General features: G+C 43.4%; 1 protein-coding gene across 1 annotated transcript in view; it reads right to left on the reverse strand.

The window, feature by feature from the left end:
- LOC147428406 (uncharacterized) overlaps positions 1-19019 on the reverse strand; it is a 33663-nt gene extending 14644 nt beyond the window's left edge. The window contains exon 1 of the mRNA XM_086497104.1: positions 18829-19019. The gene's annotated coding sequence lies outside the window, so the exon portion shown is untranslated. The remainder of the gene's footprint in view (positions 1-18828) is intronic.
- Between the last annotated feature and the right edge of the window lie 3187 nt (positions 19020-22206).

A 22206-nucleotide genomic window follows, 5' to 3' on the forward strand; every position in this document is an offset into this window, starting at 1 on the left:
TGCATCCAAATGAGCCCATAATTCACTCACAGCATGTATTTAGTATATACTTCAAGCCTATAAAGCCAAGTTTGCAAAAAGTTGAAAATTTTCCTCAGCTGTAAATAATCGCGATTATTTACTTCGGTTGCAATTTTTTGTTTTGACCATACAGTTTTGTTCCTTGCATGTTTTTATGCATCTTTGCTTGTTCAAAAATTGGTTTGAAGCAAATTGGACCAAATTGTCACAATTTCAATCTAAAGGACATTTCATAGATAATTCCGATAAATCTGTTAACTTTGCACTCTATTCACTGAACAGGAGCCATGCAAGCAGCAGAGAGGGCCAAGAAGAAGCTAAACCAAAAAGAGAAACTACAAGAACTGCCCGCGTATTAACTAGACCCCGAGTCATTCAAAGTAGCAAAGGCATTCTACCTTTCTAGAGAACAGCTGGAAGAGCACCACACTACAGTTTTCACTGGCAGGTTCAAAAGTGAAGAAGGGCATCAAGTGGAGTTGCAACTCCTGCCCAAAGAATTCTATGATGTAGCTGCTAAACCAGAAACCAAGGAAGCTAACCGTAGGATGGGACTCAGGGATTTCTACGAACACGAGCCTTTCGAGTGGACTTTCAGAAAGCTTACGAGCTTCTATCCACCATCAAAGAAGATGGAACTGCACAGATATCAGACATGCAAGGTAACAAGGTCTAAGTAGTGATCACAAAAGAGATAGTGGCAGAGGCACTGCAGAATGAGATTCAATCAATGAATTGGTATTCAATTTAGCTCACAATTTTGGTTCATATATCATACTTACAAGGCAACCAGTGGACCACGTGCAATATGTCTTGACAACCTTGAAGGGCACCAAGAAGGAAGGCAAAATCACATACTTGGGTTCGCCAAAGGTCTTGACTAGAATAGCATATCATGCCATTGGCATGGCCGACAACCTATCACCTGCACCTGATCAGAATACATGGATATTGGCAGCACAACCCTCTCCACGAGCTACAAGGTCAGGTAAAAGATCATGTAAATCTGATGATAAGTCATCTGATAGCTCATCGGAACGGCACAGCAACAAGAGCTCTGACAACAAAGAAAAAGAGCTCGGAGAGAAGAAATGAAAAGGAAAGTTGTGGCTGCACACCAAGAAGAGCCAGCTCAAAAACAAGCGTGCTTTGAAAGAGAGAAACAGGCGTACGACTGCAGTAGGCAAGCACAAGGGAAGGACCGAGAAAAATGGGTACCTACAGGACTTAAAGGCCCTCGAACAAAGCATCATACAAGAAAAGACGTGGATGATCCAACAGAGCATTTAGAAAGAATGTACCAAGAGGCTGAAGCTCTAAAGCTGAAGGAGGTAGAAGAAGCTGCAAAGAAAGCCAAGGAAGCGGAAGACCAAAGGCAAGTCGAGGAAATAGCTAGCCAAGAGCAAAGTCAGGGATCTCCCTGGCCCACCTCATCGCACACAGAACAACAAGACCATCCCATGCCTAGCCCACCATCACCTGCAGGCAAAAACACCAATGAAGAAGCAGAGCCTGAGAAAGAGAGATTCTAAGTCCACCCAACAAACAGAATCTGCACAAGAGACTGACCACCCTGACGGACAAAAAGGAAAAGAAGCCGATCTGGAACAGGAGAAGGCGGCAGAAGAGGGATTTCATTTCCTTAGGTCCTTTTTTAACATGGCTAGAGGGATTTCATTTCCTAAGGCTCGGACCCATTTATCCCATAAATGAGTAAATTGCATGACAAAATCGTCAAGATTTTGATTATCCTTCTGAGTGTACCCCAAAATCTCATGCCAAGCTTCATCAGGTACTTCAATGTTCCTCTACCGTCCCAAAAAATCTTGCTTCACATGATTGTACTCCAAAACCATCCCTGGATTTTGTGCATGTACCACGTCTTCGTAACTTTGTAGCCAAACTTTTGCATCATCATGTAAATTGTATTGCAGCAACCGCAATAATATAGCAGCTTGATCTAGTATATTCCTCAATAAGAAATTAACTTCCAATTTCTCAATAAAAGCTCGTGCATTCTCATTAGGCAATCCAGGAAAGTGTAGAAACTCAGCTGCCATGCTCGATTGCCACAAAACACTTACATGTGACGTCATAAATTCAAGTGATGCTGATGGATCACTCCAGCACTTAATCCACCTCACACTCAATAACATGGCCCCCAGTGTTTGGCTTCACAAAACCTCACGACCCTCCAAAGGCTGCAATCCAATTAAATGACCGCCTCAAGTGTTGTCCACAATTTTCACATACATAGGCGGTTGTCCGTAAGAACCCACATCCCCTTTACATTCTCTGCCTGTAGAATAGACATATTTCACAAAAATTGGAGCACATGATCTTAGTGGGAGCACCAAAACGATGTTAGTGTGCAAACGACAAGGAAAACAAGTGCCTCTATAGCCTTGCATGAGTCCCATCGTCGAAAATAAAGGCTATTACACTGCCGAAACCAACTATGATAAGCACTTATAAAGATTTATGAAGAACCCATTTAGCAAAAACTGCCCTTAAAATTAGGAGAAACCAAGTATATAAAGAGGTAGCTCGTCTTGAGTAGATGTCTATAGAGCATCCATATGCTAAAAAAAGATCAAAGATGAGAGAGATATGGCCATTCGAAGTTGGGGGTGTACTCTCTTATGCTAAAAAATGAGCTCTCTAGAAAGTTTGCATGTGTTGCAGCTATAAAAATGGGGCCTATATCCTTATTTTAGCCAAGAAATCTTTTTTGTCTCCTCAGCTGACAGAGTTCCCTTTGAAGGCTCCATTTAATTGGTCCATTTTTGGGCTCTACTTTAGTATGAGGTGAGGGGTCGATGTCTTTTGGCCCAAGGGAAGGGGTGGAGCTTGTGTCCAGAGGACCAAAATTGAAGGGGGGACACTTGTGCAACCCATGTGAACTCAAAAAATGCACTCCAACCTCCCCAAGAGTTCATGAGCCTAACAAGCCAAGCTCCTCTCAAGTGATACAACCAAGTGAGTTCCCCACTTTCCCTATATACTCCCCAACGTCTCCTCACCCCTTCCCATGTGGGATAATTCCCAATGCCACATGGAAAATTCCTCCTCCTCCTTCCCATTTCCTTCACATCCCAAAAAAAAAAATCCAGCCCAACCTTTTCTTAGGACCAACTTCTCAGGAGCATAGTGCACTGCTCCGGCCACCAAATTCAACGGCGTGAAGCGCGACTCGAAGCCCATTACTTTGGCTACTTCCAAATTTAAATCATCAAGTTGGCCCAGTTGCCTTTGTCACATGCATTTGCCACCACTTTCTAAGTCAAGACCCTCATGATGTACAAGTCCGATTCACAACCTATAAAGCACGACTGAAAATACTTATTGAAAACCATCTTTTGCGGACTCAAACAACCAAATACACTAAAGAAGGTTGGAAAAACTAAACCTTTGTAAATGAATTTTTGCATGGTCACTCCCAAGACTCGAAGCATATGTACACATATATACATGAGGCTAGTTAGCAAGCTTTTTGGCATGATTTATTGTCTTTATGCTCATCTGAAAAATACCTAATAGCGTGATTGGTCCAAAGGGTAGGCATGTGTTAAGCATGGGTTAATTTACCACCTTGAAGTCTTGCAATTTCTTTTTCTATCTAGTTTCATTTTATCCTAGCCATAGAAGGTTTACATTGAAGGGATTGCTTGCATCACCCAATTACACTTTGTTGTTTTGTGGATCACCATTTTTATTGACAGAAAGACCCCTAGGTTTCCCAATCTCCCAATGATTAGAAGAAACACATCAATTACCAAGATCTGAAGCTATGTCATATTTTAGACTAACCATCTTGTTGATATGTTAACTACTCCTTTGATTCAACCAAAGATCTTAGAAGCAAAGTTCTTGTCAAAAAGAGAAAGACAAGATATTGAAAACTTAGAGACCATCTAGAATTGCTTCAATGAAAGGATGCAATCATTTATCTTTCTTAGTTGAACTCAGGAGGCTTTATCACATATTCGGATCATGAAAATTGCAAATGATATTTGGTCACATTTGAAGAAGTTTAAAATAGAACTCCACCCATGAAGGAAGTTGGCCCATGGAACAGCATGCTTGGTTTCACCTACACAAGCCTCCAGTACGCCCGCACTGTCTCCAGGCTGGGCAGATGTTATTGCTTGCACCAAGCTGACTGGGTACCGACATTGATGGAGATGAAGGTAGCAAAAAGCCTTTTGGATCACATTCCTTTGCACATACATTTTAAGAAGAATAAAGAGGAGGAGCACACCCCAAGAGGTGAGAAAAAAATGTTAGTAGCAGGGGCACACCTATTCAAAGATCCTCTTTTCATGAATCTAACCAAGAAAGCACTAGGTAAGCTCAAAAAAGATGTCAACCTCAGCAAATTCAATGCGTGGGACCTCTTTGCCCGGAGCATTCAGAAAGAAATCAAAACCGTGGGCCCTCAAATAAAGAAAGCTAGGGAGGATCACCTTCTGCATATTACAGCAGAGGTACAATTGCTTACCTCCATAAAAGCCAATGGGCATGCTACTGAGGAGGAGCACAAATGATGGCTTGATGCCAAATCTAACCTTGCTAATGAGCGATTAGAAGATATCAGAAAGCCAAGGCTTCTCTCCAGGAAGACTTTTCTTCAACCAGAAGCCTCTAATCAAGCTCAGTTTTTTAGGGCTTTAAAAAGCAAGAAGAGCCGGGGCCACATCCGCTCGCTCAATGATGAGAAAGGGACAGCAGTTCATAACCAGGATGAAATGGCTAGTCTGATGTTAAGCCATCTCAGTCAAATCATTGGATGGCCAGAGACCCAGTCCCAAGAAATGGAAGAAGCCAGAGGGACCTTACTTCAGAGAGACCCAGTCCCAAGAAATTTCCCGCTCAGAAGCTAACAGTTGGAACGGGCATTCTCCAAAGACGAATGTTCACTAGCATTGCAATCCCTTGGCAAGGAAAATTCCCCTGGTTGGGATGGGATGACAGGGGAATTCTTTAGAGAATTTTGGGATGATCTCAAGGCTCCAATCACAAGATTGGCCAATAAACCCATGGTCGAAGGGTCGTTGGAGATAAGTGTAAAGAGAGGGCTTATCAAACCCATCCCAAAGCAGATCTGTTGTTCTCAACTGAAATATTGGTGCCCAATAATGACGATGTGGATGGCCTACAAAATTATAGCTAAAGTAGTAGCCCTCAAACTAGCCCCCTTACTATCCAAGATCATATCCCCCCTCAACATGGGTTCATCAAAGGAAGGTCCATTTACGATAACATCTTGGCAGCAATGGTGCGTATCGAATACGCAACTGCCAAAAGCAGAAGTGTATTCTCCTACAGTTGGACCTGGACAAGGCTTATGACATAATAACATGGACATATATAGAAGCGGTCATGGAAGCTCTCAACTTTGGTCCTTGCCTATGTTGGCTGGTACGTGTAATGGGGGCTAGAAGCCAGAGCTCCTATTCAACGATAGAATTGTGGGCTCTTTTGAAGTCAAAAGGTCTATTAAGAAGGGATGCCCTCTGGCCCCCCTACTTTTCACCATAGGATCACATCCTCTAATCACGATGCTCGAAGCTAGTGCTGAACGAGGGGAGTTGCAAGGCCTTGCCTTACCTGGAAATAGCAAACTCCTAGCAAAACTTTTTGCAAACAATTATCTCCTCTTCTCATTAGGAAAAGTTTGGACTCAAAAATGGGCCTTGTAAGAATTGTTGATGTGGCATAGCTTTCAAAAAGTGGGGATCGGTAAACTTTTTGCAAATAAGATCCAAACTTGTCGGAGGTTGGATATTTAGAATCTACTCTTCAAATGCTATTTATTGATATATAGCATGCATGTATCGGACATTGCCTTCATGTAGATCTAGAAAAGGGTGATTTTAGATTACCGTAACGGTAACAAAACCTGGCTGATTGAAAAAAAAATGGCATAACTTTCATAGAAGTCATCTAAACTTTTCGAACCTTGGCTCTTTAGAATCCATTTTTCAAGAACTTTCCAATGATAGGTCATATCATGGGGTTCTAAGCAATGTTTAGAGGGGTCTACCGGGTTCCTTTCTTTTGCAGGCTGTGAAGCGCATACTTCATTACCTTTCAGGTACCCCGAACCTTTCCATGTTCTCTCCAAGGGGGGATATGTATGGAAAGCACAGTTCTATCAGCTTCTTAGTTACAGCGATTCAGATTGGGCTGGTGATTTTGACACACGACATTCCACAAGTGGGAATTGTTTTTTCCTTGGAAATGCATGTATATCTTGGCTAAGCAAGAAGCAACCCACAGTGGCTACATCAACTTGTGAAGCTGAGTACAGGGCAGCTTTCACGGCAACAGTTAATTGTGTATGGATACGCAGGTTATTGGCAGATCTTTGTGAGTGTCAACAGACACCCACTACCATTTTCACTGACAGTCAGAGTGCTATGGCAGTTGCAAGGAATCCAGTATTTCATGCAAGAACAAAGCACATAGAGGTTCACTACCACTATGTCAGGGAAAGGCTACATGCAGGGGAGTTCACACTAACTTACTGTCCTACATAGGATAACATTGCAGATCTATTTACAAAAGCGTTATCAATAGAAAAGTTTGAAGCTTTTCGAAAAGCTTTGGGCTTACTCTCATACACATGATGATCTGCTACCTTGTACGGATTCACACTATCACCACAAGGGTGTTTGTAGACATGTAGTAGTGTTAGTGTGTATACGCGCTTCACCAAGGGCACTTTTCTCCCATTGGGTTTTTCCCCCTGGACATCTGGTGTGAAAGGACACCTTATCTCTTAGGGTTTCATATAAGCTTTGTAGCTCTGAGTTTGTATATACTCTATTATTCTAATACAGAGAGAGAGACTACAGAGATCTCGTACACAAGCTCTGTGTCTTCTCCTTCTCCATCTTCTTCCTACTCCGAGTTGCTATCTTCCTTTTGTTTCCTGTTTCATCATCTTCAACAGGAGTATCTTACGAGATAGATGTACATCTCCTCACATAATCACTCATATTATCATAGCTTTAGCTTAGTAATTAGCTCGGTAGAGGAGATCAGCATGCATTGAAGCTTGGCTCTTGGTTGGATTTGCATCCACATGCCAAGAGTGTGTTGATGTAGGCTTCTATGATCTATCTCACAAGCTTGGAGTAGGTGATGAGCTCTCCATTAAAGCTTGGGAAGAGATAGTCTTCTCTTTCTTCACACATGAGATTGTGTGAGTGTGTGTGTGATAATGCCTTGCAAAAATCATCCCCCTCTCTCTCTTGGGCGAGCCCTCTTGCTAATTGCTCTTGCAGTCTCCCCATTGGACCTCCCCAAGTCAAGCCAATGGCTATTAAGCAGCATAAGTGATAGCCTTCTGACATGTGTCCCCCTTTCCCCTTTTGTAAGAGCTTTAGGTAATTTAATAATTAAACTAAACTCTTATTGGACCACTTTGCCTCCTGGCCAATAGGAATCAGGCAAGCCATTGGGCTTCTGAATGCTCATTGGACCCCTTGGGAGACTGTCCAATAGTCTTCTAGGAGACTTAATTCTCATTGGTTCTTTTATTAAGTGTTTTTTAATTAATTAAACTAGATTTACTCTAGCTCATTGGTCCACCTCCAAGGCCATCCAATAGGAATTGGGCACACCTTGTGGGCTAGGGAGCTGACATGTGTCCCTAATTCCCTGTGTAAAGGGAGCATGTGTGTGTGTGTGACTTTCTCTCTCATCCCCTAGAAGAAGGGCTCGCCCCCTCCCATGTAGAGATATGCAAAGACTTTTTAGTTACATACAAAGCATCCAATTTCCCCTAGGGTTGACCTTTGGACACAACCTTTGAATTTTGGAACCTTAGCATATTGAAAGTCTTAATGGGCTGAACCTTAGGGTCTTTTAGCCCATTGTTGCACATAGCTCTTTTGCAGATGGCCCCCCCTTTGGATCCCTATTTTCCCTCCTTTGGATCCCTACTGTGGCCGGTCTGCTAGCTTAACCAATATTCTAGCTTTTTCTCCCCTGGCACTTCCCCACATTAAATGATCAGTTTAATATGAGAAAATCATTAGGAGAATTAGATACTGATTATTATGACATTACCTCTCTCTTGAAATCATAGTCATCCTCGACTATGGTGTAGAGAAGATAAAGCATATTCATGAGTCCTTTTCTTAGCGGGTAGAGGATCCCTATGCTACCCTACGACATCATTCCACAATGGATGACTAGTCCATTTGGCGCTTGAGAGCCTGAGGCTACCGCAAGCATGTCTACACATTAGTCCTATCAGTCTTCCATAGTAGAGTGACAAGCTCTACTTGGTGTTTGGGAGACGTCGTCTCCGCAAACTTGATCTAAGCATGCATACTACTTCATTTTCGTGCACAATAAAGAAAAAGAGAGTCTTATAAGACAAAAAAGACTTTGTTCATTTTTAACATTTTGTACATTTGCTTACTCTTGGGAAGCATTGTAAGCATTGACAAGGTTTAGGTTATCCTTTAATTGTATGCCTTACATCCATCTAGCATCTTCAAAAGGATAATTCTTAAACTTAATAAGATATCGTCGGATAGTCTTATTGCCTCTTAATACCTTGTCTTCATGTCGGAGAATGGACTCGGGCTGCAACACCTCCTCTTGGTCCTCGATCTCCGGTGAGTCTTCAATAGTTGGTTCTTGAGGGGGCTCTCCTTTGTAAGGCTTTAATAGGCTCACATGGAAAGCATTGTGTATGAGCTAATGGTTGGGCAACTTGGGTTGATAGGCCATCTCATTGATTGGCCTAAGAATCTGGAAGGGACCATAGTACCTTTTTGCTAGTTTAGTATAGTACTTTCGGTGGCCCGTAGGATTCTTGCCCGTCGTGTGCCTTAATCGAGCCTTGGGAAACTTTAATAAGACCCAATCATTTTCTTTAAAGGCTTGGGCTCTTCTGTGCTTGTCAACAGCAGCCTTTTGCCTTTGTTGTGAGATAGAGATAGCATCCTTAATCTTTTGAAAAGATTCTTGTAGGTCTCGGCTATACTCATCTGCAAGCGAAGATCTTCCCATGTACCTTAAGTAGCAAGGGACTTTTTTATCTTCCCTCAATTACCTCGAAAGGTGCTTTTCTCGTGGAAGTATCTACAGTGTTATTGTAAGCATACTCCACTAAGGGTAAGTACTTCTCCCATTGGGATCTTTGATCTACTTCCGTTACATAGGCTTTTAGTAGATCGAGAATGGTTAGGTTAGCTATTTCACTTTGGCCATCCGTTTGTGGATGATAGGCTGAAGAGAAGTTTAGCCTTGTCCCTAAATTCTTGAAGAGACCCTTCCAGAAATTACTGGTCATTCTAGGATCTCTATCCGACACTATAGACATTGGCAAGCCATGGTACTTGAAAATTTGTGAAATGAAGAGAGTTGCCATTTGATGGGCTTTGATAGTTTTTTGACAGGTATAAAATAAGCTTGTTTACTGAACTTGTCTACTATCGTCCATATTCCCGTATTCCCATGGATAGACTTAAGTAATCCAAAGATAAAATCCATGGATATGCTCTCCCATGGTGAATTAGGGATTGGCAAGGGTTGAAGCAATCCAAGTTGCTTCCCTCTATCAAATTTTGTCTTTTGGCATACCACACATTTAGAAACATACTCTTGTATGTTCACTTTCATGGTAGGCCAATAGAAATATGTTTCAATTCCCTATAAGGTAGACTGAATCCCTCTATGCCCCGCATACGGTGGAGCATGAGATTCATACATTACTTTCTCACATAGTGAGTTAGTAACGCATAGTCTATTAGCATAGAGAAGATAACCATCTTGTAAAGTAAACGGTTCTTCTTTCTTCCCTAATGCAAGGGCTGAAATCACATCTCTAAAATCAGGATCAATAGTGTACTCATCTATCATTGAACATAGATCACTGTGAGTTGCTATGCAAACCGCATTCACTCTCGGCCGTCTTGAGAGTGCATCAGCTACTTGATTATGCTTGCCAGCAATGTGAGCAATATGAAAATGAAATTGTGAAAGGAAATTTGCCCACCTCATTTGTTTGTCGGAGAGCTTGGTCTGCGTCATGAAGTACTTAAGACTTTGGTGATCCGTTCGCAGAATGAAAGGAGTCCCCAATAAATAGTGTTTCTTGAGTCTAAGGCATGTAGAACTGCAAGGAGTTCCTTTTCATATATGCCTAGAGCTTGCTCAACAGGGTCGGGCCTTCGACTCTCATAGCCTATGGCGTGCCCTTCTTGGAGCAAAACAGCTCCAAGGCAATCACCACAAGCATCATATTGGACCTCAAATGGTTTTGAGAGATCCGGTAGTATAAGTACAGGTTGAGAGATAAGCTTTTTGAAAGCATTGTTCTCCTTAGCAGACCATGTATACCTAACGTTTTTCTTTGTTAGGTCATGTCACCAACGTGTGACTACTATCTATCCTTTTTGTTGATTTCTTTCTTATTATCTATTTACTTTCACTTTTTGGAAACACCCCTCGGAAAATCTAACTGCCCTGCATTGCATAGCTAATGTGGAACTGTCCAGAGGGAGTCCAGGCCTGAGGGCAAGAGAGCACTAAGGTTGGACAAGGACTATGGTTAGCCAAATGGGGTCATTGACTAGCCAAAGTGGAATCCTTTGCTACAGAGGCTACATTTCAGTTTTGGATGTGGCCGCAGTGTACAAAGAGGGTCGGATGACCTAGAAAGATACAATGGCAGCATCTCCTAAAATTTAGGGAACTGCTATTTTGGGACCTAAAAATGTGTTGACGTCATTACCGTCGGAATGACAAGGGGAACATTTTCTTACTCTGCCGTGAAGTCAACTGGGCAACCGGTTGGGATATTTTTAGACGGCAACCCCGAAACGGGAAAATGCTTATAAATGTGCCAAGTGGCACCTTCTGGTGCACTTGCCTGGCGCTGAATTTAGAAGGGGGAGAGCCTTATTTTCAGTTTTTGTCACAGGTTAAGAGCTATGGAGTGCTTGCTTTCCCTCTTATGCACAGTGCGGTGCCAGGAGTGATGCCCTGCACGCTACGCACTGCCCTCTCTCTCCCCTTTGGCAGTATGTTATGCCCCTCTAGTGGGCTCTTCATTTGACCAATGTACAGTTGTGTGGGTTCATGCGCGATTGCCGAGGCAAGAGCCTCTTGCACAGGTACTGGATTAGCTAGCGGCTAATCCCCCCGCAGGTACAGGTGAATTCGGAGAGGTTTCACGCGAGAAATCTCGTCCGATTCAAAGGGCAAGTAGCCCTACAGGTGCGGGAGCTCGAGGACTTGCTACGGATGCGACCGGCACACGAAACGGAGCCCGAAACAGTGAATTACAGCCTGCTGTGTATTTTTGCAGGTTTAGGGTTTTGGCCCTAAACGGACCCTAATACCCCCAGGAGGTTCGGGGACGCAAGGGGACCACTGTACAGGTGATCTGGCGCATTTTCAAGGCTGAAAACAGAGAATTCAGCGTGCTGCAGATTCTCGCCAGGTTTTGCAAAGTGCCTGTATGCGTCGGGAAAGTCAGCCAATGCGTGGGAATACGGACTGTGAAGGGTTCTAGTACAGTTATGCTGCCGAAATCGGGCTGGAACAGTGGAAATTCAGCCGAGTTTGTGCGGGGCAGCTTGTAGGGAACCACAGCGTTTATTCCCTCTTTTGAACAATAAAGAAATACCGAAAGGGGCGCCTAAGTTAGGGGCCAATCTGGTGTCCGTCTACTCATACGGGTGCAATCTAGCAGCCTGTATCCCTCTCCCCTTTGTTGTGTCTCGAAAGTACAGGTAAAATAGACGACTAATAATGGGTGAAAGCTAAATGAAGATTTAAAGTAAAGTCTACCGCCCTTTTTGGATTGAACAGGCCGGTTTGAGGTCATGTAATGGTCCCGCATTTTGTGAGAACTTTTCTATGAAGAGTCTATAGTATGCACACATACCTATAAAGCTTCTTAGTTCATGAAGATTCCTTGGTTTAGGCCATCCTTTTATTACCTCTAACTTTGATGGATCCATTTGGATGCCATCTTGAGAGATAATGTGACCTAAATACTGAATCTCTTGCAAGAAAAATTCACTTTTCTTTTGATTAACATAAAGTTTATTCTCTCTCAAAACTTGAAATATTACTTGGAGGTGTTGCTTGTGTTCATCTAATGAATTAGAGTAGATGATAATATCATCAAAGAACACTCCAGTGAAGGTTCGATGAGGCATGAAAAGCTTCTCCATCAAGCGGTTGAATGTGGCTGGTGCATTGGTCAAGCCAAAAGGCATGACAATGTATTCATAAAGATCAAATGTGGTGCCAAATGTCTTGATCAACTATCCTTATTTGATGATAGCCACTTTTTAGGTCAATCCTACTAAAGTAGGTCGATCCTTGTAGCTTATCAAATAGGTCTTCTACCCGTGGAACGAGAAACCTATTCTTGATAGTAATCCTATTTAGTGCTCTATAATCGACACATACGATATGTGCCGTCTTTCTTTTGCACTAATAGCACAGGTGAGCAAAATGGAGATGAGCTAGGCCTAACCATGCCCTTCTCAACTGACTCATGCACTTGCCGCATAATCTCCTCTTGTTGAGCATGAGAAACTCTATAAGGAGGTTTGTTAGGCAGTGAACTTCCTGGAAGAAGTTCAATTGGATGGTCATCATTACCTCGTTTAGGAGGTAGCTCACAAGGGATGTCGTCAATACAAACATCTTGAAACCCCTTGAGAAAATTGGATAACTCTAATTCCTTTTGGTTGCTTTTATTTTCTTTTGCTAAAGCATTAGGTTCATTTTGAGAATCTTTAACAAAAATCATGTACACGGAAATAGAGCTCTTTATTGACTTGTTGAAAGCTGATGTATGTACAATGGGGATAGTGTTACCCATTTCCTTAGCATCTCTATACATGTCTTTTTCCCTGAACTTAAAGGAGATTCTCCTTTCAGGAAATTTAACATCGACAGCCAGGCGGTCAAACCATGGTGCCCCTAGGATTACATCCTCATGCTTGAGAGGAGAGAGAAAGAATTCCTCTTTGTCCGCATAGCCTTGGACATGAAGCCTCAATTTCCCGATTAAGGGAGTGATTGAAGCTTCTTGCCCCTTGAAGGCACTGTCTGCGGCGGGTAGGACATCTCCCATCTCGTAGGATTTTATGCCTAGCTTGGTGGCCAACTCTATAGATATAAAATTGTGAGTAAAGCCACAGTCAAAGAGAATAAAAGCATCATGTTCTCTTACCTTTCCCCAAGCATGGCATAGAGGAGATCCTTTGTGGTGAGTTTGATGAGTCTCCTCCTCTTGGATTTCAACCAAGGTAGCTCTAGGAGCATCTTGGCGGTTGTTCTTTTGGGGACAAGCGCGGTACGCATGCCCTTGTTCGCCGCACTTGAAACACCGGTTACCTTTGCGATAACGCTCAAGCTCTTCAGAAGAGAGTTTGTTCTTACCTTTGTAAACTCCCTTCTCTTTAGCTTTGTTGGAGTTGCCCTTAGGAGATTTTTGGACATTGTCCTTCCCCTTAGGCTCATTGGAATCCTTGTTTTCCGGGGGCTTATTATTTCTTTTAGCCCCCGTTTGGAAACTGATTCAAGAGGCCACCATAGTATGGTGTATAGCCGTCGATATGGTACGTGGCCTTTGGGAGTTGACATACTCCGCCATTTCTTCGATTAAGCCTGCACATAATTGTTGCTTTTGTTCTCCAAAATCCAACTTTTTAAAGACAGTGGCTTTGAGTTGTAAGTCCCAAAACTTGTCTACATATTTGTGGATGGATTCATTAGGAGAGAGCTTTAAGCTTCGCCATTCGGTGAGTACTTTGTCTTTGGCATCGGTGGCCAAAAACTGCTTCATAATGGAAGCTCTTAAAGCTTTCCATGTTCGTGGAGCTTCACCGTTGGCTCATAGGGTAGACCACCATTTCTTAGCGAACTTTTGAAAGTGCATAGCTACATGGCGTAGCTTAGAGGACTCCGTGAAGCCCTCATCTCCAAACGCCGCATCGAATTGCTGGATAAAGGCCAAGACTTTGTCCGTAGCACCAAAGGTAACATCATAGATAAGGAAAGAGATGCTCTTCCCTGCCTCTTTGAATTTCTTCAACTTGGATGACCTCTTCCATGCGGCATAGGATTTCCTATGGCCTCTTCTTTTTGATGGTTCAAATGTTGCACCATCACTTTCTTCAGAAGGTGAAGAATTTGAAGAAGGTGGAGAAGAGGGTGACCTCTTTCTTGCCTTTTTCTTGTCTTGATCTTCGTCGTCTTCACCATCACTTTCATAAGAGGAAGAGGATGAAGAAGATGGAGAAGAGGGTGTCCTGTTTCTCGCCTTTTTCTTCTCTTGCTTTTTATCATCCCTCTTTGAATTATGATGTGGAGAAGAGTGCGATGGTCTTCTCCGCTTTGGTCGTGATGGAGAGCGTTTAGCCCGCCGTCTTCGTGGAGCCATCTCCGCCGAGGTGGCGGGAGACTCACTTCTTTCTCGTTCCTTCGATGGAGGCTCTTGGGTTCTCCTTTGGGAAGGAGATGCATCATCAAGAAGTAAATTCTTGAGCCCTTCGTAGGGATTCTCTTCTTCTTCCCGAATCGGAGAGAGACCTCTTTTGGTAGTCTCACAAGGAGGCTTCCTAGGTGTTCTCTCGTCATGGTGATGAGCACGGAGCTGCCATTGTACTTCGCTTTGGAGAGATGGATTACCCATGGCTTGTTGAAGCCTAGAAACAAGATAGTTAACAAGCATTGAAGATACCAATGTAACATTTAATGGCCTAGAAACTTATGTGTAGCGGAAATTAGCATGAACATAGTGGGAATTTCATTAGAATAGAATCCTAATGAGAATTACAAGAGTGCTTGGGTGGAGAGAGCAACGAAAAGCATAACACCTAGGCATCATTAGTAGCTTGCTCATGAGCAAAATCAAAGTTATCAACATTAATTTCACTCTCTTTACTATTGTCAGCCATTCTAACAACTTTTAGGTGTAAACTTTTTAAGTGTACTTTGGCACTTCAAGCCCTAGTTGCTACTCCTCTTTACCCCTTTAGAAAAAGCACTCAAGCTACTGTACCCGCGGCTTGAATACCATTAATTGCAAGTAATAGAAGAGAGGGTCTTTCGACACCAAAACAGCATTGGCTCCTGTCAAGCTTCTAAAAGCTCAATAGTGGTTAAGCCGTAGGCAAGCCCCGTAGGACTCCACTATTAAGACCATAGCTCTCGACGGTGATGCCCCATTAACTGCACGAAGGTAGGCGCACTGCAAGGCTGAAAAATCCCTATTCTACTTACTCACAGGCAATTAATAATACCAACCATTTATAGCTAGCTTGAGGACCTCCCTTCTTGAACAAGAAAAGAGAAACCTTGTGCTCTGATACCAATGTAACATTTAATGGCATAGAAACTTATGTGTAGCGGAAATTAGCATGAACATAGTGGGCATTTTATTAGAATAGAATCCTAATGAGAATTACAAGAGTGCTTGGGTGGAGAGAGCAACGAAAAGCATAGCACCTAGTTAGATAACATCAACAATACTTTCAAAAGAGAGAAATTAAGCTATTGACAACAGTTGAGGACCGGATTTGCATGGAGCCGGTCCCCCCTCCAAAAGGCTTTGTATTATGGTTTCTCCCATCAAGAGACACATTGTACAATACAATTCTTTGTGTTCCTTCAAGACTAGCTAGTGCAATGAAGATCAAAGCTTCATGCACTAAGCAAAACACTTAGTAAACACAACTTTAATTATCCCCGTTCTCAGACCCAAGACCTCACACACCTTCGAAGATGGTGAGAGCTAGCAAGGTATGAGAGTAGATTGAGAGGAAGAAGGAGTATCTAACGAGAAAGATGTACATCTCCTCACATAATCACTCATATTAGCATAGCTTTAGCTTAGTAATTAGCTTGGTAGAGGAGATCAGCATTCATTGAAGCTTGGCTCTTAGTTGGATTTGCATCCACATGCCAAGAGTGTGTTGATGTAAGCTTCTATCTCACAAGCTTGCAGTAGGTGATGAGCTCTCCATTAAAGCTTGGGAAGAGATAGTCTTCTCTTTCTTCACACATGAGATTGTGTGAGTGTGTGTGTGATAATGCCTTGCAAAAATCAGCCCCCTCTCTCTCTTGGGCGAGCCCTCTTGCTAATTGCTCTTGCAGTCTCCCCATTGGACCTCCCCAAGTCAAGCCAATGGCTATTAAGCAACATAAGTGATAGCCTTCTGACATGTGTCCCCCTTTCCCCTTTTGTGAGAGCTTTAGGTAATTTAATAATTAAACTAAACTCTCATTGGACCCCTTTGCTTCCTGGCCAATAGGAATCAGGCAAGCCATTGGGCTCCTGAATGCTCATTGGATCCCTTGGGAGACTGTCCAATAGTCTTCTACGAGACTTAATTCTCATTGGTTCTTTTATTAAGTGTTTTTAAATTAATTAAACTAGATTTACTCTAACCTAATTCTCATTGGTCCACCTCCAAGGCCATCCAATAGGAATTGGGCACACCTTGTGGGCATCTAGGCTAGGGAGCTGACACGTGTCCCTAATTCCCTTTGTGTAAAGGAAGCCTGTGTGTGTGTGACTTTCTCTCTCATCCCCTAGAAGCAGGGCTCGCCCCCTCCCATGTAGGGATATGCAAAGACTTTTTAGTTACACACAAAGCATCCAATTTCCCCTAGGGTTGACCTTTGGACACAACCTTTGAATTTTGGAACCTTAGCATTTTGGAAGTCTTAGTGGGCTGAACCTTACGGTCTTTTCAGCCCATTGTTGCATATAGCTCTTTTGCAGATGGCGCCCCCTTTGGATCCCTATTTTCCCTCCTTTGGATCCCTACTGTGGCCGGTCTGCTAGCTTAACCAATATTCTAGCTTTTTCTCCCCCGGCACTTCCCCACATTAAATGATCAATTTGATATGAGAAAATCATTTAGGAGAATTAGATATTGATTATTATGACAGAGGCTGTCGTGAGTGACAGTCATGATAGTCTTGGTGGCACCCTTCGGGGCTATATAATCGTTTCTTTTTTGTTGTATGTGGTCAGATTGCGGCAGTATATGTTGTATATGAGCTCCATGGCTCGTGTTGAGCATGGACGGGATGTAATCTATTCTTTATTATGCTAATAGTAAAAACACTACTCACAATTGTGAGTTTGGCAAAAAAAAAAAGCATACCTTTTTTCTCCAAGAGCGTGGATGAACGTCAATAAAAGGTTATATAAAGCCAACCTTATCATATATGCAAGTATGGACTAAGTGAGAGTTGATGAGAGAGAAGCATAGAGGAGAGAAATGAGAGGTAAAACACAAAAATGAGCCGGTGATTTTGATTTACAGCAAGACATGGGTATGAACGTCGACTCTAGTGTTGTATGGGTATATGTGTGTAATTCAGAATATACGTTCATATATGCATTGGTATTGACATTGGAATTTTAATTTATTTTTCTTTTATTCAAACTAAGACTCCCTACAATCTTACCGATGCTCACCACCGACTCAATAATTTGGCACTGATACTCAATTGATCTCTTGTAGTGATTTCTTGTTTTGGTTATTTATTTAAGTCATGGGACCCTTATTGAAGAGAGCAGTGAAAGCTTATACCTACCCCCCCCCTCCCCCCCCGTTTTATGCTAGAATATATGCATAGGGAGGGTACTCTCTCATCATTGTATGAGATCACTCTTGTTTAGAGGCTTGCCATCCTCGTCACTATATGGCACGGATCTATCCAGGGGATCTAAGGTCCAAATTTGCCGACGCGAGGCGGCTTTAATCTCGGCCGTCGGATCACGTAGTGAACTGGGGGTGAACTAGGGGTGAACTCGAGGCAAAAATGGCGCCCCGAGTTCACTCCTAGTTCACCCCCCCCTAGTTCACCCCGTAGTTCACCGGGGTGAACTAGGGGTGAACTCGGGGTAAAAATGGCGCCTCGAGTTCACTCCTAGTTCACCTCCCCCTAGTTCACCCCGAGTTCACCCGCCTTGCGGGGTGTGGGTCGAACCTGGGACGCCTCAGTTGACACACGAATGCCCTACCACCACGCTACCGTGCGTCACTGTCCATGTTGGCATGGCACATGATCATATTGTAGTTTAGGCGCCCCTAGTTCACCCCCAGTTCACCCACCCCTAGCCTACCCGTCCCTAGTTCACCGTTAGTTCATCCTCAGTTCACCCACCCCTAGTTTACCCCTAGTTCACTGTGTGATCCGACAGCGGAGATTAAAGCCGCCTTGCCTCCCAAATTTGGGCCCTAGATCCCCTCTGACCCGGAGTTGTGCCATATAGTGACGAGGGCTTGCCATGCATACTTGTTTCCAATCAACCATTTTCTCCTCTCTCTCTCTCTCTCTCTCTCTCTCTCTCTCTCTCTCTCTCTCTTTGCATGTGGATTCCCACCTTCTGTTGCACTCTTATGTCGCCTTCTTGTTTGTAATGCTTTTGTTCATCTTTAAGGGACCTTTTCCTTTTCCTTTCCTCTCCTCATTGTGTATGCCCAACCTCCTCTTTGAAGCATCATATTAAAGTACATTTAACACAACTCTGACTCAATCTACTTGTTCTTCTCTCCCTAATGCGTATGCTCAACCTCCTCTTTGAGACCTCATTTTAAACTACTTATTGATTAGAATTTATGGCCTTATGTAGTGAGATTATATTAAATAAACCAAAAAATTACATTGAAAGCCCTGCTCCATAGTCGAGCTAGGGCGTCAAGTGCACATAAGGAATCTGCAATGACTAGGCGAACAGGGGTGCCACCCCACCATAAACCAAACAAACCATAAACATAGAGAACAAGAAGAAACCTGGGAATCACAAACGGGGTGCCACCAGAAAGCTAGCTCCTGCCACAAGCTAGGTCTCCATCGCAGAAGATCACCCAAGGCCAAAAATTGTAGTCGCAAGAAGGGCGGAGCCCGAATATCTCCATCATCGACCCGAGCAGGCCAACCTGAAAAAGAAGAAGAAACCTCAACCGACGAGCAGCAAGCAGGATAATATCAGTCGTAGAAGGACAGCATAGGGAGAAGGCGCCCGGACTCCTCAGCTGCCACCAAAAGAGGCCATGCCTTCAACTTCCCCGAGCAAAAAGGGCCAAGCAAAAGCTTCGACGGTAGCAATGATCCGAACCACAGGCTTTTTGATGGAAGCTATGTCCCAGCGTAAAAAACCACTAAGATGCCCGCATCTGCAAACGAGCGTCCCAAGAAATTCGATGCACCGGTGCCACCATGAAGGCTGAACCGAATCCAAGTACACAAACCCCCCACAGAAGGGGCAGGAGGGCGGATGCACCCACAGGCCAAAAATCAAGGGGGGGGGGGGACTTTGCAGCACGTCACAAGTAGGGCGGCCGGGGCCTCCCTCCCGAGGCAGCCCCAGCCCCTCAAGCCAAAACTCTTTCCCCGCAATTCTTGGCTGAGCAGAGAAGCTGACCGTAACCCTAATATCCTATCCTTATAGATACACTTCCTCAATAATCTAGTCTTGTATCTTCACAAAAGTGGCTTGATCCATAGCTAGATCTATATTATCATATAACGGTAGTGAGAGTGCCCTTTACACGTGTCGAGAGCTGCGAGCTGAAGGCTACAGTCCAAAAGTCTTCTGCGCACGATAAAGAGAGAGAGAAAGAGAAGCCGTCGAAGGCGGCCGGACATACTAGTATTAGTAATTTTGACCATACTTTTCACAAATGATAGCAAGTCTACATGCGAGTTCTTGAGTATCTTTTTGAGATTTAAAGAAGACATAGAGACTTGTTTGGGACTTCAAAAGTCGTTTCCTTTCTCTACCAACAGCAATTAGACCATACCTTTCACAAAAGAATTATGGAAACTCTTGAGCATCTTTTTGAGATTTAAAGAATTCAAAAGTCGATTCATTTCTCTACCAACACCAGAATATGCATGAAATTGCAATCTACTGCTTAATTTTAGTTAGATAACACAAAAGCTTCAATTGATTTTTTAGCTAGGTTTTAGCTTGCTCGAGAATTGATCGACACCTATCTCAAGATGATCTAATCCTCAATTGGCCTTGGAAAGATAACTCTAGGCCTCAATCAATTTTTCAGTTGTTTCTATCGATCCGCATTCTGTCAAACATACTTTGGTGGAATCGCAGTCGAGCATACGTGGAATCGGTTTTTTTATCAATTCATATTGTGGATCGAGCCTATTTCAGTGGAGTCATTCATTTGTCATTTGACATCTTGATGATTTATTTTATACTTTTGAGAGAGTTTTCGTGGAATCTTTTGCTATTAGGGTAAATTTTCCTAGTAGGGTAGGTGTGCCGAATTTTTTTTGAGCAGACTCATCAAACATGTTGAAGATTCAAAATTCCAATCAACCCATCTATGGCTATGCTGCACAATTGTATGTGTCGAGTAGGGGTCCCCAATTTTAGTTTGAGGTGAATTAAAGGGAATGTGAGTAGATGTTGTTGAGGCTTTGAGGGAAAAGAGGAGTGGGGGGGGCACGTGGTGGAGAGAGAGAGAGAGAGAGAGAGAAGAAGAAGAGAATTTTAACGTCGTGGGAAATATCCGACGAGGAGAGTTACTAAAGGCCTGTTATGACAGAGAGGAAAAGACAGAGAGCTTGGCACGTGGTGGAGAGAGAGAGAGTGAGAGAGAGAGAGCAGGTCAATTAGAAGGAATCGGGAGAGATTTCGTAGGCCTTGGGATGCTTCAGGTGCCATGGCTCACACGAGACCCAGATGAGCCTGAGAGGAGGAGCTACAGGGTTCGGGGGTGAGAATGCAAGAGCACAGGCGTAGAACGAAAGGGGGGCGGAGCCGGCAGAATGGAAGGGGGGCGAAGGTGGTTGTTGTTGTCGTCTAGCAGGAGAGGAATCGGAGGAGCGCTCGCGATGGAGCTGGAGGACCTGCTGTCCGTGGATGTGCAAGCAGCAGGGCTCGAGCAGCCATGGCGAAGCACACGAGGGCGCAGAGGGAAGAGAGAGGAGAGAGAGAGAGGTTTTTTTTTTGGGTGGACGCGAGGGGGGGAGGAGGATCTAGCAAGATTTGGTATAATTAGACTGTAGACCGAGTAGGTACCATTAGTTGGGACCTCCAACGGGTAGGTGCCTCCAACGGGTTCATTAGCCCAAATCTGATGAGAATTTCTTTGGAAGACTAAAGGGAAAGGAATCTGCATACAAAAGTAAAAAGTCAACTTGTTTTTTCTTTTGTTTCCAAGCATGGAGCTGTGCGTGAGAGATTAACGAGTTGATTTGGGGGGGAAGGGTCGTGGGATCAGTTAGTCATGCGTTATGCTAGAAGTCATATCTCCCTATGTCTTGTGCTGCAGTGATCACACTCTAGGGTGTACCCGCAAGGAAGCTCGATCCATGCTCAAAAGAAGAGGGTTGCGCCCTTGGAGGGGGCTAGAAGCACCTTTGCTTGAGAAAGCGAGGAAGAGAGAATCTGCAGAGATTTATGTTCATAAAACTTGAAGAGCACAAGCACAAGCAAAGGCTTGTTTGTTGCAAATGGCATTTTAGCGAGGGGCACTGCCCATAGAAAATGTCCAAGGATTTATTGTTTTACCAAGATAGGGATGATTGAGTATGGGGCTTGAACTAGAAATCTCATGAAACAAATGACTTCATTTAAGTTGATTAATACCGGTACATTATAGTAATTCTCATATATTTGGGGCACAAAGACCTAAATTATATGTTTGGCTTGTCCCCTAACTCTCCCCTCTATCCTAGACATCTTGACAATTCAAAGATGTTTCTTAAAGCCACAAAAGTCTCTCTCTCTCTCTCTCTCTCTCTCTCTCTCTCTCTCTCTCTCTCTCTCTCTCTCTCTCTCTCTCTCTCTCTCTCTCTCTCTCTCCACGTTGTTGAGAAGTGGGCATTCTTGCGAGGAAAGTGTAGGGCTTCTGGTTGTGAGAATTTGCAAGGAAGTGTAGGATACTTTGATATGTTGCGACTTAGTAGTTAGGGATAGAAGCTTTGAGTGTAGCCACAGGAGCTTAACTCTCGTGTACACACATGTATAAAAATTCCCTTACTTAAAGCAAGACAAAAATAAAGACATCAAAGCTCAATTCATATTTATTCATAGGTAGGATAAAAGGTGCTAATGATGCGCTAATGGAAGCTAATCTTTGTGGCCCAAACATACTACGAATTTTCCTTTGGAATTGTAGTTTAGTACTCACCATTGTATAT

This window comes from Adiantum capillus-veneris, chromosome 23, assembly GCF_014529385.1.
Source record: "Adiantum capillus-veneris isolate H3 chromosome 23, ASM1452938v2, whole genome shotgun sequence".
Taxonomy (NCBI): Eukaryota; Viridiplantae; Streptophyta; class Polypodiopsida; order Polypodiales; family Pteridaceae; genus Adiantum; species Adiantum capillus-veneris.